Source organism: Delphinus delphis, chromosome 11 (assembly GCF_949987515.2).
Source record: "Delphinus delphis chromosome 11, mDelDel1.2, whole genome shotgun sequence".
In the NCBI taxonomy this organism is placed as follows: Eukaryota; Metazoa; Chordata; class Mammalia; order Artiodactyla; family Delphinidae; genus Delphinus; species Delphinus delphis.
In genome coordinates this window covers 18991533-19003607 of record NC_082693.1, presented here as the reverse complement: position 1 = coordinate 19003607, position 12075 = coordinate 18991533, and positions in this window count along the sequence as shown.

Sequence of the window (12075 nt, the reverse complement as noted above, 5' to 3'; positions counted from 1 at the left end):
TTCCTGTTTTATCTTCTTTTGACCTATATATCCCAGGGTTTCTCAAAATATGCATTACGCACATTTTGAGAATGACTAACTATATCAAAATAGATCTTGTCAGTCTACTTGATGGTCAGGCGAATTCCCAGTTTCACCTCTGAACATTAGCTCACACTACTTCCTCATTCTTCTTTCTTCAATAGTCAGCTCTAATGCTTCTTATTTATTGAAGTCTTTCTTACCTGAACTGAGAAGGATTCTTTCCTACCTCTGATTCTACATGGATAATACACTGGGAAGTTCACTGCATTTGGAAACTGGAAACCCCTAGCATAATTTGGACAAGTCCTCTAACTTTCCAGAAACCTCCATTTCCTGATCCATAAAATGGACAATTCGTTCACCCACTTGGCAAGGTCTTATTAAATACTTCTGTACCTTAAGCACTCTTCTAAGAACTGAAGGTATGTAAATGACCAAACACTCGCGGCTCCCAAAGATAGTGACTGCCCTAGACCTCCACAGTACTGCGTGCTTTGAGAAAGCACAGGAGGCTGAAGCTTCCTGGTTTTGAAGTATTAAAGCAGGGTTCCTCAAAGTGGTACCTAGAACAGCAGAAGTAACATCACCTGGGATTTTGTCAGAAATGAAAATTCTCAAGCCTTACTCTAGATTACTGAGTAAGAAATTCTGGAGCTGAGACCTGCCTATCTGGGCACTAACAAACCTTCTAGATGATTCTAAGGCATGCAAAAGTTTGAGACATAGTGTCTTAGAGAAAATAACATTACAGCCTTTCTTTCTGGTATCCCAATACATGTGTTTTTAATTTGTTTGAGTGTGAACGATATTGTCCCTCAGGTCACTGGTTATACTGATATTTTTAGGCTTCTTTTCTCTCTGTGCTTCATTTTGAATATTTTCTATTGCTATATCTTTAAGTTCACTTATGTTTTCTCCTACTTTGTCTGCTCTGCTATTAATCCTATCCCATAATAGTTTTTTTTTTAATTTATTTATTTTTGGCTGTGTTGGGTCTTTGTTTCTGTGCGAGGGCTTTCTCCAGTTGCGGAGAGTGGGGGCCACTCTTCATCGTGGTGCGCGGGCCTCCACTGTCACGGGCTCTCCCGTTGCGGAGCACAGGCTCCAGACGCGCAGGCTCAGTAGTTGTGGCTCACAGGCTTAGTTGCTCCACGACATGTGGGATCTTCCCAGACCAGGGCTCGAACCCATGTCCCCTGCATTGGCAGGCAGATTCTCAACCACTGCGCCACCAGGGAAGTCCCCCATAATAGCTTTTTAATCACAGATGTTGTATTTTTCATTTGTAGAAGTTCCATTTGGTTCTTATTTATATCTTCCATTTTTCTCCTTACATAATCATGCTTTCCTCTACATTTTTTATTATGTGAAGCATAATTATAATAGTTGTGTTAAAGTCTCTACCTACTGCTACCTTATCTGGGTCTGTTTTTAACCAAGGAGATTTTTTTTCCTGGTTATGGGTCATGTATTTCTGCTTCTTTGCATATCTAATATTTTTATTGTTAATTTGTGTTACTGAGTGCTAGATATTATTGTATTCTTTTAAAGAATGGTGGACTATATTCTGCCATATGATGTATCCACATTAAGTTGTAGGAACATCAATTATTCCAGCCCTGCCTCAACCCTGAGTATTATTTGGTCTATTGATTTATGGTAGTTCTTTCTCCAGTTTCATGAAGTTCTTCCTCTTGTATGCACAGGTCATTATTAAACCAAAGATTCAAAGAGCCACTGGCTCTCTAGAGCTCTCTCTTTGTACACATCTCTTCTCTCTGATCTTCATCTCCACTCATTCAAACTACTTCAGCCTCCTTGAACTTTGATCTCTCTTTTTCCAACTTACTGAGACTACTGGGTTTTGATTGGATTTTGCTCCCTCCTCTGCAGCCTAGAAATTGCCTCTAGCAAGTAAGTTAAAGCAATTGTTGGACTCACCTCATTCTTTTTTTTCTTAGTGACTACAGCCCTGGACTGCCCGCTCTTAAGTGTCTGAAAAGAGTTGTTTCAGATATTTTCCTAATTTCTAGTTTTTAAGGGAGGAGGGTTGATTCCCACATCCTTTACACCAAATGGCCAGAAGTAGAAATCCTTTCTCTCTGTGTTTATTTTCTTCTCTATTCAACTTAGATATAACAGATTGTGGTCCATCATTATAATCACTTCTTGTAGAATCTCCTACAGTCATCTTGTATGGCCTCAGTTTCAATCCCAGCTCAACCTAGTCCCCATCTTTTTAATTTTGTCACCTAATTAGCTGAATGTTGCTGGAGAATGTTTTAAAACTTAGGAACTGATTCTCCTTTAAATTTATAACCACAAACCTCAAGTAGCCACCTAACTCTTGCAAAAAATTTTACTACTTTCTGCAATTTTTTCCTCCTTATTCAAATGAGGAGCATTTCATACATTCCCCTTTATCTTTAAAAACACCTGTGCTCTCCAAAGTCCCTCCTTCCACCCATTTTATCTGATATCCTCTCGTCTTACACCTTAAGAAATTAGAAACAGATAGAAAGCTTCCTTTTTTATTATCAAATCTAAAATCCAACTTGCATTTTCACTCATTTTCATTCTTCTATTGAAAGATGATGCATTCTTCATCTTTTCAAGGCGGACCTTTGCACCAGATCTCATTCCCATTATTGGAATATATCTCTCCATTCTTTAAAATATCATTGATGTCAGCTGGGAGTGGCCAAGATGGCAGAGTAGGAAGACCCTGAGTTCACCTACTCCCACGGGCACAGCGAAATTACATTTTATAGAGCAACAATTGATGAGAAACACCTGAAGAATAGCAAAAAAGATCTTCTACAACTAAAGATACAAAGGAGGAACCATGAGATCGGTAGGAGGGGCAGAGACACCGTATAGTTAAAACCTATACCCCCAGGTGGCTGGCCCACAAGTGGGAGGATAATTACAATTACAGAGGTTCTCCCCAAGAATCTAAGGATCCAAGCCCCACATTGGGCTCCCCATTCTGGGGGTCCTGCACCAGGAAGACGAACCTCCAAAACATTTGGCTCTGAAGGCCAGTGGGACTTACTATGTAATATCTTTGTGTGGTGACTAGACTTATAACTAGACTTATGATGACGATCATTTTGAAATGTGTAGAAATATTAAATCACTGTGTTGTGTAACAAGAACTAACATGGTGTTGTAGGTCAATTATACTTCAAAAGCAAACAAACTCATAGAAAATGAGATCAGATTTGTGGTTACCAGAGGTGGGGTTGGTGGCGGGGGGAATGGACAAAGGTAGTCAAAATGTACAAACTTCCAGTTATAATATAAATAAGTGATGGGGATGTAATGGACAACATGATATGTATAATTAACCCTGCTGTATGTTATATGAAAGTTAAGAGAGTAAATCCTAAGAGTTCTCATCACAAGGAAAAATATTTTTTTTCTATTTCTTTAATTTTTTATCTATATGAGATGATGGATATTCACTAAACTTTTTGTGGTCATCACTTCACGATGTATGTAAATCAACTCATTATACTGTATACTTTAAACTTATACCGTGTTGTATTTCAATTATATCTCAACAAAACTGGAAGAAAAAATATCATTTGTCTGTCCATCTTACCGCTTCATACATTTAAAAGAAAAATCCACCACTACCTCCCATCTTTTTAAAAAAATCGCCCAGCAGCTATTTCTCCATTTTCGTTTGCTTTTTTTTTTCAGTGAAATGTCTTGAAAGTACGGTCTACACCAGTTGGTTCCACCTTATCCCCTAGTTTTCCTTATTTAGCTCATGCAAGTTTGACTTCTGTCCCCAAAATTCCACCAACTGTGTTTTCCAAGTCCTCATCTACTTTTTTACTTAAAACCCAGAGTTCTTAATTCTTTCCTTTTCCTCATTCTCCATATCCCATTTTTCAAAAAGTGTTATTGATTTTACATACAAAAACCAACTCAAATCTGTGCAATTTCATTCCATCACCAATACTACCATCCTAAGTTATTACGGCATGTCTTTATTACTGCAATAAAAAGATTCTGAACTGATATCTTTTTTTCTACTCTTTTCCTCCAAAATCCTCTTCTGACACAACTCATAGTAATTTATATTACACGAAATTTGTATTATTTAATTCCTTATATAAAATCCTCTTACTATGGCCTACAAAATTCTATGAAAACTGGCCTAATGTCTTCTTCTCTGTCCCATCTTTCATCATGAATTCACTCTCCCCTCCTCTTCAATTCATCTATATTAGTCCCCATCCCATCATTATCTTCTATCGGTTTTCTATATATTTCCTTCACAGCATCTATTTCAATATGAATCTTCATTTTCTGCTCTTCATCTCTTTCCTTCCACCCTGTCTGCCCAAAATGTATTTTTCTTCAGAGTAGGGACTTTGTTTTAGCAGAGTGCCTAGCACATAACATGTACACAGGAATGTTTGCTGAATGACTGAATGATAGACCTTGCAGCATAATGATACAACTACAAATACTTTATAAGATTTTTGTGGAAGAGCTTTGTAGGTAGGAAGGGGGAAAGGAGGAGATCAGAACTCTTAAGCATCCACTTTCTGTTAGGAAAAATATTAGACACTGTCCATACATTATCTTATTTATTATCTTATTTAATTTTATCCTTACAGCTACCCTCTGAGTTTTATACTATTATCCCATTTTCAGATGAAACCAAGGCTCACATGAGCTTGTTTTCTTGTCCAATATCATATAGTAAGCGGCCAGGCCTGGAACGAACTACAAAGCCTGTGCTCTTTAACTACATTAATCTTCAGTTATACTTTGCAAATTAGCTATTCTTTCCTCTATATTATGTAAACACTTATATTTAATATTCACAATATTTTTGCATATTATCCTTTCCCCCAAATTAGAAACTCCATCTAAGTAGTAGTTGACACTTATCTTTTAAATTCTGCAATTCCTAGCACATTGGCTGGCATACAGAAAATATTCCAGAACATTTTATGATCTTAAGTGAATTGAAGGCTGAATTTTCCTGTTAACCTTTAGTACAAAGTGCTTACCCTATTTTTTAGTCTGGTATTTGCCTGAGGGTAATGTTCTTGTTAAGAAACTGACCAAGTACAAAGGGTTGATGTATTTTACTGTTGTATTTATTGCATTTCTCAGCACTGGAGATTATCTAAGTGAAGTCATTTGAAAAATTCACTTCAAAAGGAGCTCCACACTTGGATATGCTTCACAGAAGAAAATGTAAAATAAGAATTTGGTCTCTAAGGACATGAAGAAAGCCAAGAAGTTACTGGCTGGATAATAGGCAGTATCTGGTGAAAAACAAAGTACCTATTCGCAGGCTTTTAAAAAAAAGAATAGTGGATTTTCTTTTTCAACTTAGGGATCTGTTGTTGATGTATCCAAAGCACAGGGAGTAAGACTAACTCCTACTACCATACACCGAAGTTTTAATTGTACCCTGTGATTTAGACACTATTTCTTCAAATAAATACTTTAACCCAACAACAGTCCTATGAGTCATCGCTATAATTCATTAGGAAATCTGAAATTCAGAGGGTTAACTTTCCTATAATACATTTCAATTCTCCAGATGCCGAGCTAGATTTTAAGTTTAAACTCTTGCAAGAAGCCTTTTCAATAACTTTAAAATTATACAACTAGAAATGAAAATCTCAAAAGTGAACTTCTACTCTCTAAATTCTTCCTTGCTCATCCATCATGCATACTTTCCTTATATTAATCTCACAGTATGATTATGTCACCAGGGTTCTAAACCTTCTGTTGTATTACTTCATTGCGTAGATGTATCAAGAATATTAAATGTATAAAAATACAAGAAAATGAAGGAAGTCTGAATGATTTATACCTTTAAAAAATTGGAACTAAATGAATTATCTTGCAGAAATATGAATTCATTCTTCATTCAAACATTTTTGATAGATCTGGTTGAACATCTTACCTCAAAATACAATAGCAGTTACGTACCATCATTCTCAATATTATAACAATAGGGGTCATATCAAGTATAAACACTTTAGCTTTATGTAATTTACAATTTTTACTCTGTCACTAAACTCTTTAGTTCAGGTGATGGAAGTAGATTTTGATTTGCTTTCTGGTACAAGCTCCTTCATCTGGTTAATAACTCCATAGTGTTTCCCGGTGTCATTTCTGTTCCATAGAACAGATATGCTCCATATGTTCCATATGTTCTGTTCCATAGAACATATTCCTACACATAACTTGAACTCTGAACCACATTTGTTGATAATGCAAACTTTCATAATAGTATACATTTCAAAGATTGTTGTTTATCTTCAATAGAGCTGAAAAAATTCTCCCTTCATAATGTCATCATGTTCAAATTGCTCATATACAAAAAAAAGTCATATTAGACGATATATGTGCATTCATCAAGTTGCAATAAAAACAACTTTGCTAGCATTATTTGTTCTATGACTTGGTCTTCCACCTCATAAGCTAATTCCTGAATATTCATAGACATTGTAACATGGGAAAGTGATAGCTCAGCTATTTTCTATGCTGCAGATTTGCTGAATAATTCCAAGCAAATCTATTTAATGCAGGCTTTTGCTAATGTCTTGACAGTTATCTGTGATTTTTTACTTTTATGTAAACTAAAGTCCTTCTTTACAAGATGCCTCATATACACTATGAAACAGTGACATCTGTTTCTTTTGGCTTTTCAAATCAATAGTTTTCCTTTGAAATCGTTTTTCTTTTGATTTTAAATTTATTTCTTTATGTCTTTTTAAAATGTAAATACTGCTTACCTTACAATAGTTCCATTGTTTCAATAGCTAGTGTATCTCTGCAAATAACACACCAGGGTTTCATACTTTGGCATCAATTATGGCTACAAAATTGAATTCAACATGTGAAGATTTGAATTTTACTTCCAAGTAAAATTAATACAAACTCTTTCAGTCTTCATGTATTTGAAATCACTTTCATAACCATCATTTGGTTTATCACTATTAATGCAATAAAAAATGTTTTTTTAACAAGAACTTTCCAATGAGGCTTGTTTGCCATCTGCAAATTAGGGTTAAAAATATTATAATATAAATTATACTTTCCTAATATAGTAAATAATGCTAAACTATACATTTAAAAAGTTTTGGCTAAAAATTAAAGTGATTGCTAAAATAGCAAGTTACAAGAATAAATAAATTTTTTTTTCTAAATAATTTTACACTTAAAGGTTACAATTGTAAAACTGACCTTAATGCATTAGTGTTGTAATGCGGTGTCACAGTGCATGACCAATATGTCTTATTCCACATGGGATGCACTGCATGAGTTCAACAATATGCAACCTGGTCCATGTCTTGTGCCATGAAACATGCCCACCAATCAGGTGCTTGAATGCCAACACAATGGCACATTTCTGTGAAATTTTCTAAACACTCTAAATTTCTCTATTTATCACAGACTGATAACATATAGTTCTCAAATTCAGTTCTAGGGAAACTAGTTAGGGCCTGTCTTTGGGCTGTGAGTTTTGGGGCAAACAACTGAGGATACAGAAACTGATAGGACTATTCTTTTTCAGGTTTCTCTAAGTTTCCTAAAATCATGCTTCACAAATTTGCCTTCATGGGTAAAGCAGAGCTGGTGTTATTTTCTCAATGCAGTTTTATTTTCCTAATAGTCCCAGACATGTCCCCTACATAATTAATCTCTTATTTTGGCACTGATTTAAATTTTTATCCTTTTTTGCCTCACTCAGTGCGTGGTTTCAGAAGCTGTATCAGGTGCTGCTAGCCAGGTGTCCTGTTAAACCAAAAGTGTTTGACATATTCTTTTTATTGTCCTCAGAGGTTAAAAAAAAACACAAAAAAACCCCCTGAAACTCTGAGAAAAGATTTGAACTTTGGAAGGAGCCAAAATCATCCTAAGTCAAAGTGTGGCTATCCAGTGATGGGATTGATTTATCGTGATGTTCGTAAACTCTAAAGGCAATTTCTTTGTTTCTTTCTTTTTTTTTTTAGAGTTCCGTATGCTATACAGTAAGTCCTTGTTGGTTATCTATTTTAAATACAGCAGTGTGTACACATCAATCCCAAACTCCCAATCTAAAGGCAATGTCAACAGGGAAGTTCGAAACCTGGTTTGAGTAAAGGACAATTTCACTGCAAGGAGCGATCTTCCTAAGATAGAGATTGATTGTCCTAAAATCTATCAAGAATTTTCTGCATGAACTTCGTGGTTTATCATTGGCAACCTTCAGAATTTCGGTACTGTCTAGTATTGCTTCTTTTGCCCACACAATATCATTTACTTCAGACATGCCGAAGTTTTTCTAATTCTCCAGTTATACAGTTTAAAATGTTTGTCTGTCACAGCACTACATTTTATTTGCTTGTCGATCTTGTCTTGTTAGTATCCGGCACCATTGCTGCACTTTGTAGGCAATGAGATGTTTGTTGAATGACTGAATTAGTATAAAACCTCCTGAGTTAATTATCTTAAAAAGATGTATTTGATTTTATAAATCCTAGTATTTCTAAAAGGAGTTATTGTTATGTTACCACCAATAGCAATATAGTGTTTGGGGACAATTATTATGTTTAAGGTTAATTCTGGCAAGGTCATCTCTCGATGTTTTTTATTTTCTCCAGCGTACCTTCCTATATTTAGGAAAACGATGCCTTACTTAGGGGTTTCTGGGTCAAACAGCCAGGCCACCATGGAAATGGATAACTCAGAAGATGAACATGCTTTTCCACTCAAGAGTTCTTTTGTAAAAATGAAAACAAATATTTTATTAATATTTAAGCTTAGTAATAATGATTTTTGCACCCACTCCCATACACAAATACAAAGTACAAGTCATCGCTGCTCTTGCTAATATTTCATTGCTATTTCAAGTTTCACCATGGTAGTTAACTCCAGCCAAACTTAGAAAGTTAATCTTAATCTATCTGAATTTCTTCCTTACACCTTTCTGTAGCACGTAGTTGGTCCTTGATTCCTGGGTTTATGGAGCAGTGTAACGTGATGGAAAGAGTCGTGTGTCATACTTAGGACACCTGGGTTTCTAGGTCCTGTGCTTTCCCTAACTCACTTATTAACTTGATTATATCTGATTAATCTCCCTATACCCTTAGTTTCTTCAAATGAAATGTACTCTGTTTCTCACGCAAGCTCTGTTCTGTGAATCAAGCAAAAGGACCTCTGAGGCCCTCCCCATCTCCAGCATTCTAAAATTCTGCTTTTGTTTTCATCTTTAGTGGGAAACTTCTCCCTCTGGAGAATTCCTGAGAAGACGCTGTTTTCTGCTAATGTATTCCTAAATTTCCTTTTTCCTATCCATGTGCAAAAACAAAGCAATTTAGCATCGAGTATCTTCATATGTTTCTTTCTTAATAATGTGTTTTTGTTCTTCATCTGATGACCTTTCCATCTTTGTTTTTAGCATAAAATTCTCTTTAAGCATCTGTTCTCCTATTAGGCATTTGGTTTACACCAATGACTATCAATTGTAATCACACCTTAAAAATGTATGGGGTAGGGCTTCCCTGGTGGCGCAGTGGCTGAGAGTCCGCCTGCCGATGCAGGGGACACGGGTTCGTGCCCCGGTCCGGGAAGATCCCACATGCCGTGGAGCGGCTGGGCCCGTGAGCCATGGCCACTGAGCCTGCACGTCCGGAGCCTGTGCTCCACAACGGGAGAGGCCACAACAGTGAGAGGTCCGCGTACCGCAAAAAAAAAAAAAAAAAATGTATGGGGAATTTTCTAAAATATTGGTGACTAGGCCTTATTCAAAGCCCATTATTTAAAATTAGAGGTCAGACCTGGACATGAGAATAGTTAAAGCTTTACAGGTGATTCTAATTTTAGCCAAGGTTGAAAACTTCTCACTAACATGCCTTGGTCTACTTAGAAACCCATAGGATTACTTATCAAGTGCTTTCTAGATATATTTTATTTTTCTAATGGCTTTAGCTAAAAGTGCAGAGTTTAAGCCATAGGTTTAAAAAACATGTTTAAAGAGAAAACAGAGATTTGAACTGTTTCAGCCATGGAATAGTCCCATGAAAAATCACCATGATAAATATGTGCATATTAAAGAAAGGGCTTATCAAAACTTATCTTGGGATGAGTAGAAGTAATATGTTTACTGGGTATCGGATAGAATAACTCAAGGATTGGAAAGAACCAATCAAAGGTAAAAATGGGTTGCCAAACGCCTAATTACAGAAAAAAATCTTGTTTATATCAGTGCCCCATGCTCTTTTTAATTTTCGAAGCAGCTGTTTCTTAAAATGCTTAGGAAGCTCTTGGTGATGGTGATTGCTAACACCACGTCTCTTTCTCTGCCATATCTTAATATAAGTACGTGTCATATTCTCAAATGAAAAACAAGACTTTGTACAATGGATCATTGGACTTTGTACAATGGATCAAAGTACAATGGATCAATCTGGAACATAATCTAGATCAAGGTAACACAGTGGAAAACATGACTTTCCTTAACAGCATCAGTGATTAAGAATCTGGTGGACAGAAAGTGAGACACCCAGATCCTAAACTAAGTATGTCTCTTTAGGATTAGAAGCTTAGTTGACAAGTTTCTTACTTTTAATTAACCTGAAAAGAAACTCAAGGATATAACTTTCCAATGCTTTGCCATCTTGTGAATTGCCTTTAAAAAAAAAATGCCTTTTTTTCCTTTTAAAATAACTTTAAAAACCTTACTTAAATATACATTTTTCTTTCAACTAAAGATCTAAAGGGTCACTAATGATTTAGTCAGATGGCATTTTCATGTTGGAAAACCTAGATATTCTTTTGGTAAGTTTGGTGTGAGTGTCGTTTGTACTTTGAGAGAACACCGTTGTGGAAAATAACGGCAGTTCTAAGTGAGCGTGACTATAAATTCAGATCAATATGTGACAGTGATAGAAAATGTAGAGCATACCTACTCCAGCTAACTATGCCCCTGACAAATGCAGTGTGAGCACTGTGTCACTGGTGCCTCTCCTTTCTTTATTTGCATTATCCATCAGGACAGCCCATGAGGGAATGCCTGGGAACCGCGGAGCTCTCTGTAATAAGCCACAGCGCTAATGAGGCATAACAAATTTAGCAAGTATCATGTATAATCTTGATCTTTCATTGACACTATTACCCACACAGATTACGTGTTGCCATTTGTTATCTGCCTAATGCAGATGAAATGGGAGGGTGTAGCTGAGTTACTCCTTCTGTGGTTAAACAATTTTTAACGAATTACCATCCTCCAAGACAAAAACTCAATAGTCCTGGCCTCTGTTTTTGCTGCTGCTGCCTCTCAGCAGGGTTGGCTGGCTGTTTTTGCAGAAGGTCAGCCAGATTTTGTCTTTCTCACAGTTTCGGTTTCCTCCTGGGAGAGCCGGTCTAATATATTTCTGTAACACACCAACTGAACCCAAGATAAACAAGTGCCCAGAGAAACATGGCCCTAGGATATGCCTCTCTTTAGTTCAACAATATAGAAATCAGATGTCTGCAATGATCCTTGTCTGTAGGAATTGTTGAGCCCCAGCCAAGAGAAGGAGTTTGAGGTGAGGCCATGTGTCAATGATGAGACTTTTGAGTTGAAACTAATAATAATAATTTATAACGAATCTCTCCATATTGCTATTTCACAGAACTTTTTAAAAAAGTTGATTCATTGTTCCTCAAATGACCTCCTGGGACAAACCAAAAGTTAGTTCCATTTTACAGATGAATGCATTTTCTAAGCCAAGAAGTCATTATAGGAGTAGAAGGGAAATTTGTATACCCTGATGTCTAGTTCTGAAATTTTCTGTAAAAGGGGAAATAATCATAAGTACCTGTACATATGAAATACACTTGAAAACACTTTAAGGGGCATGAAAAGGCACAAGGTCCCTTATTTCTCTTTAAAAAAAAATTCTTATTAAAGTCTCTGGAATGAATTTTACATTTCCCTCTACTAAATTCTTCTGTGCAAAAAGAAATCTGCACTGACTAAAGTGTTTCTTGTAAATTCAGACCCAGGAATGACAAAATTGTAACCCATATCTTCAT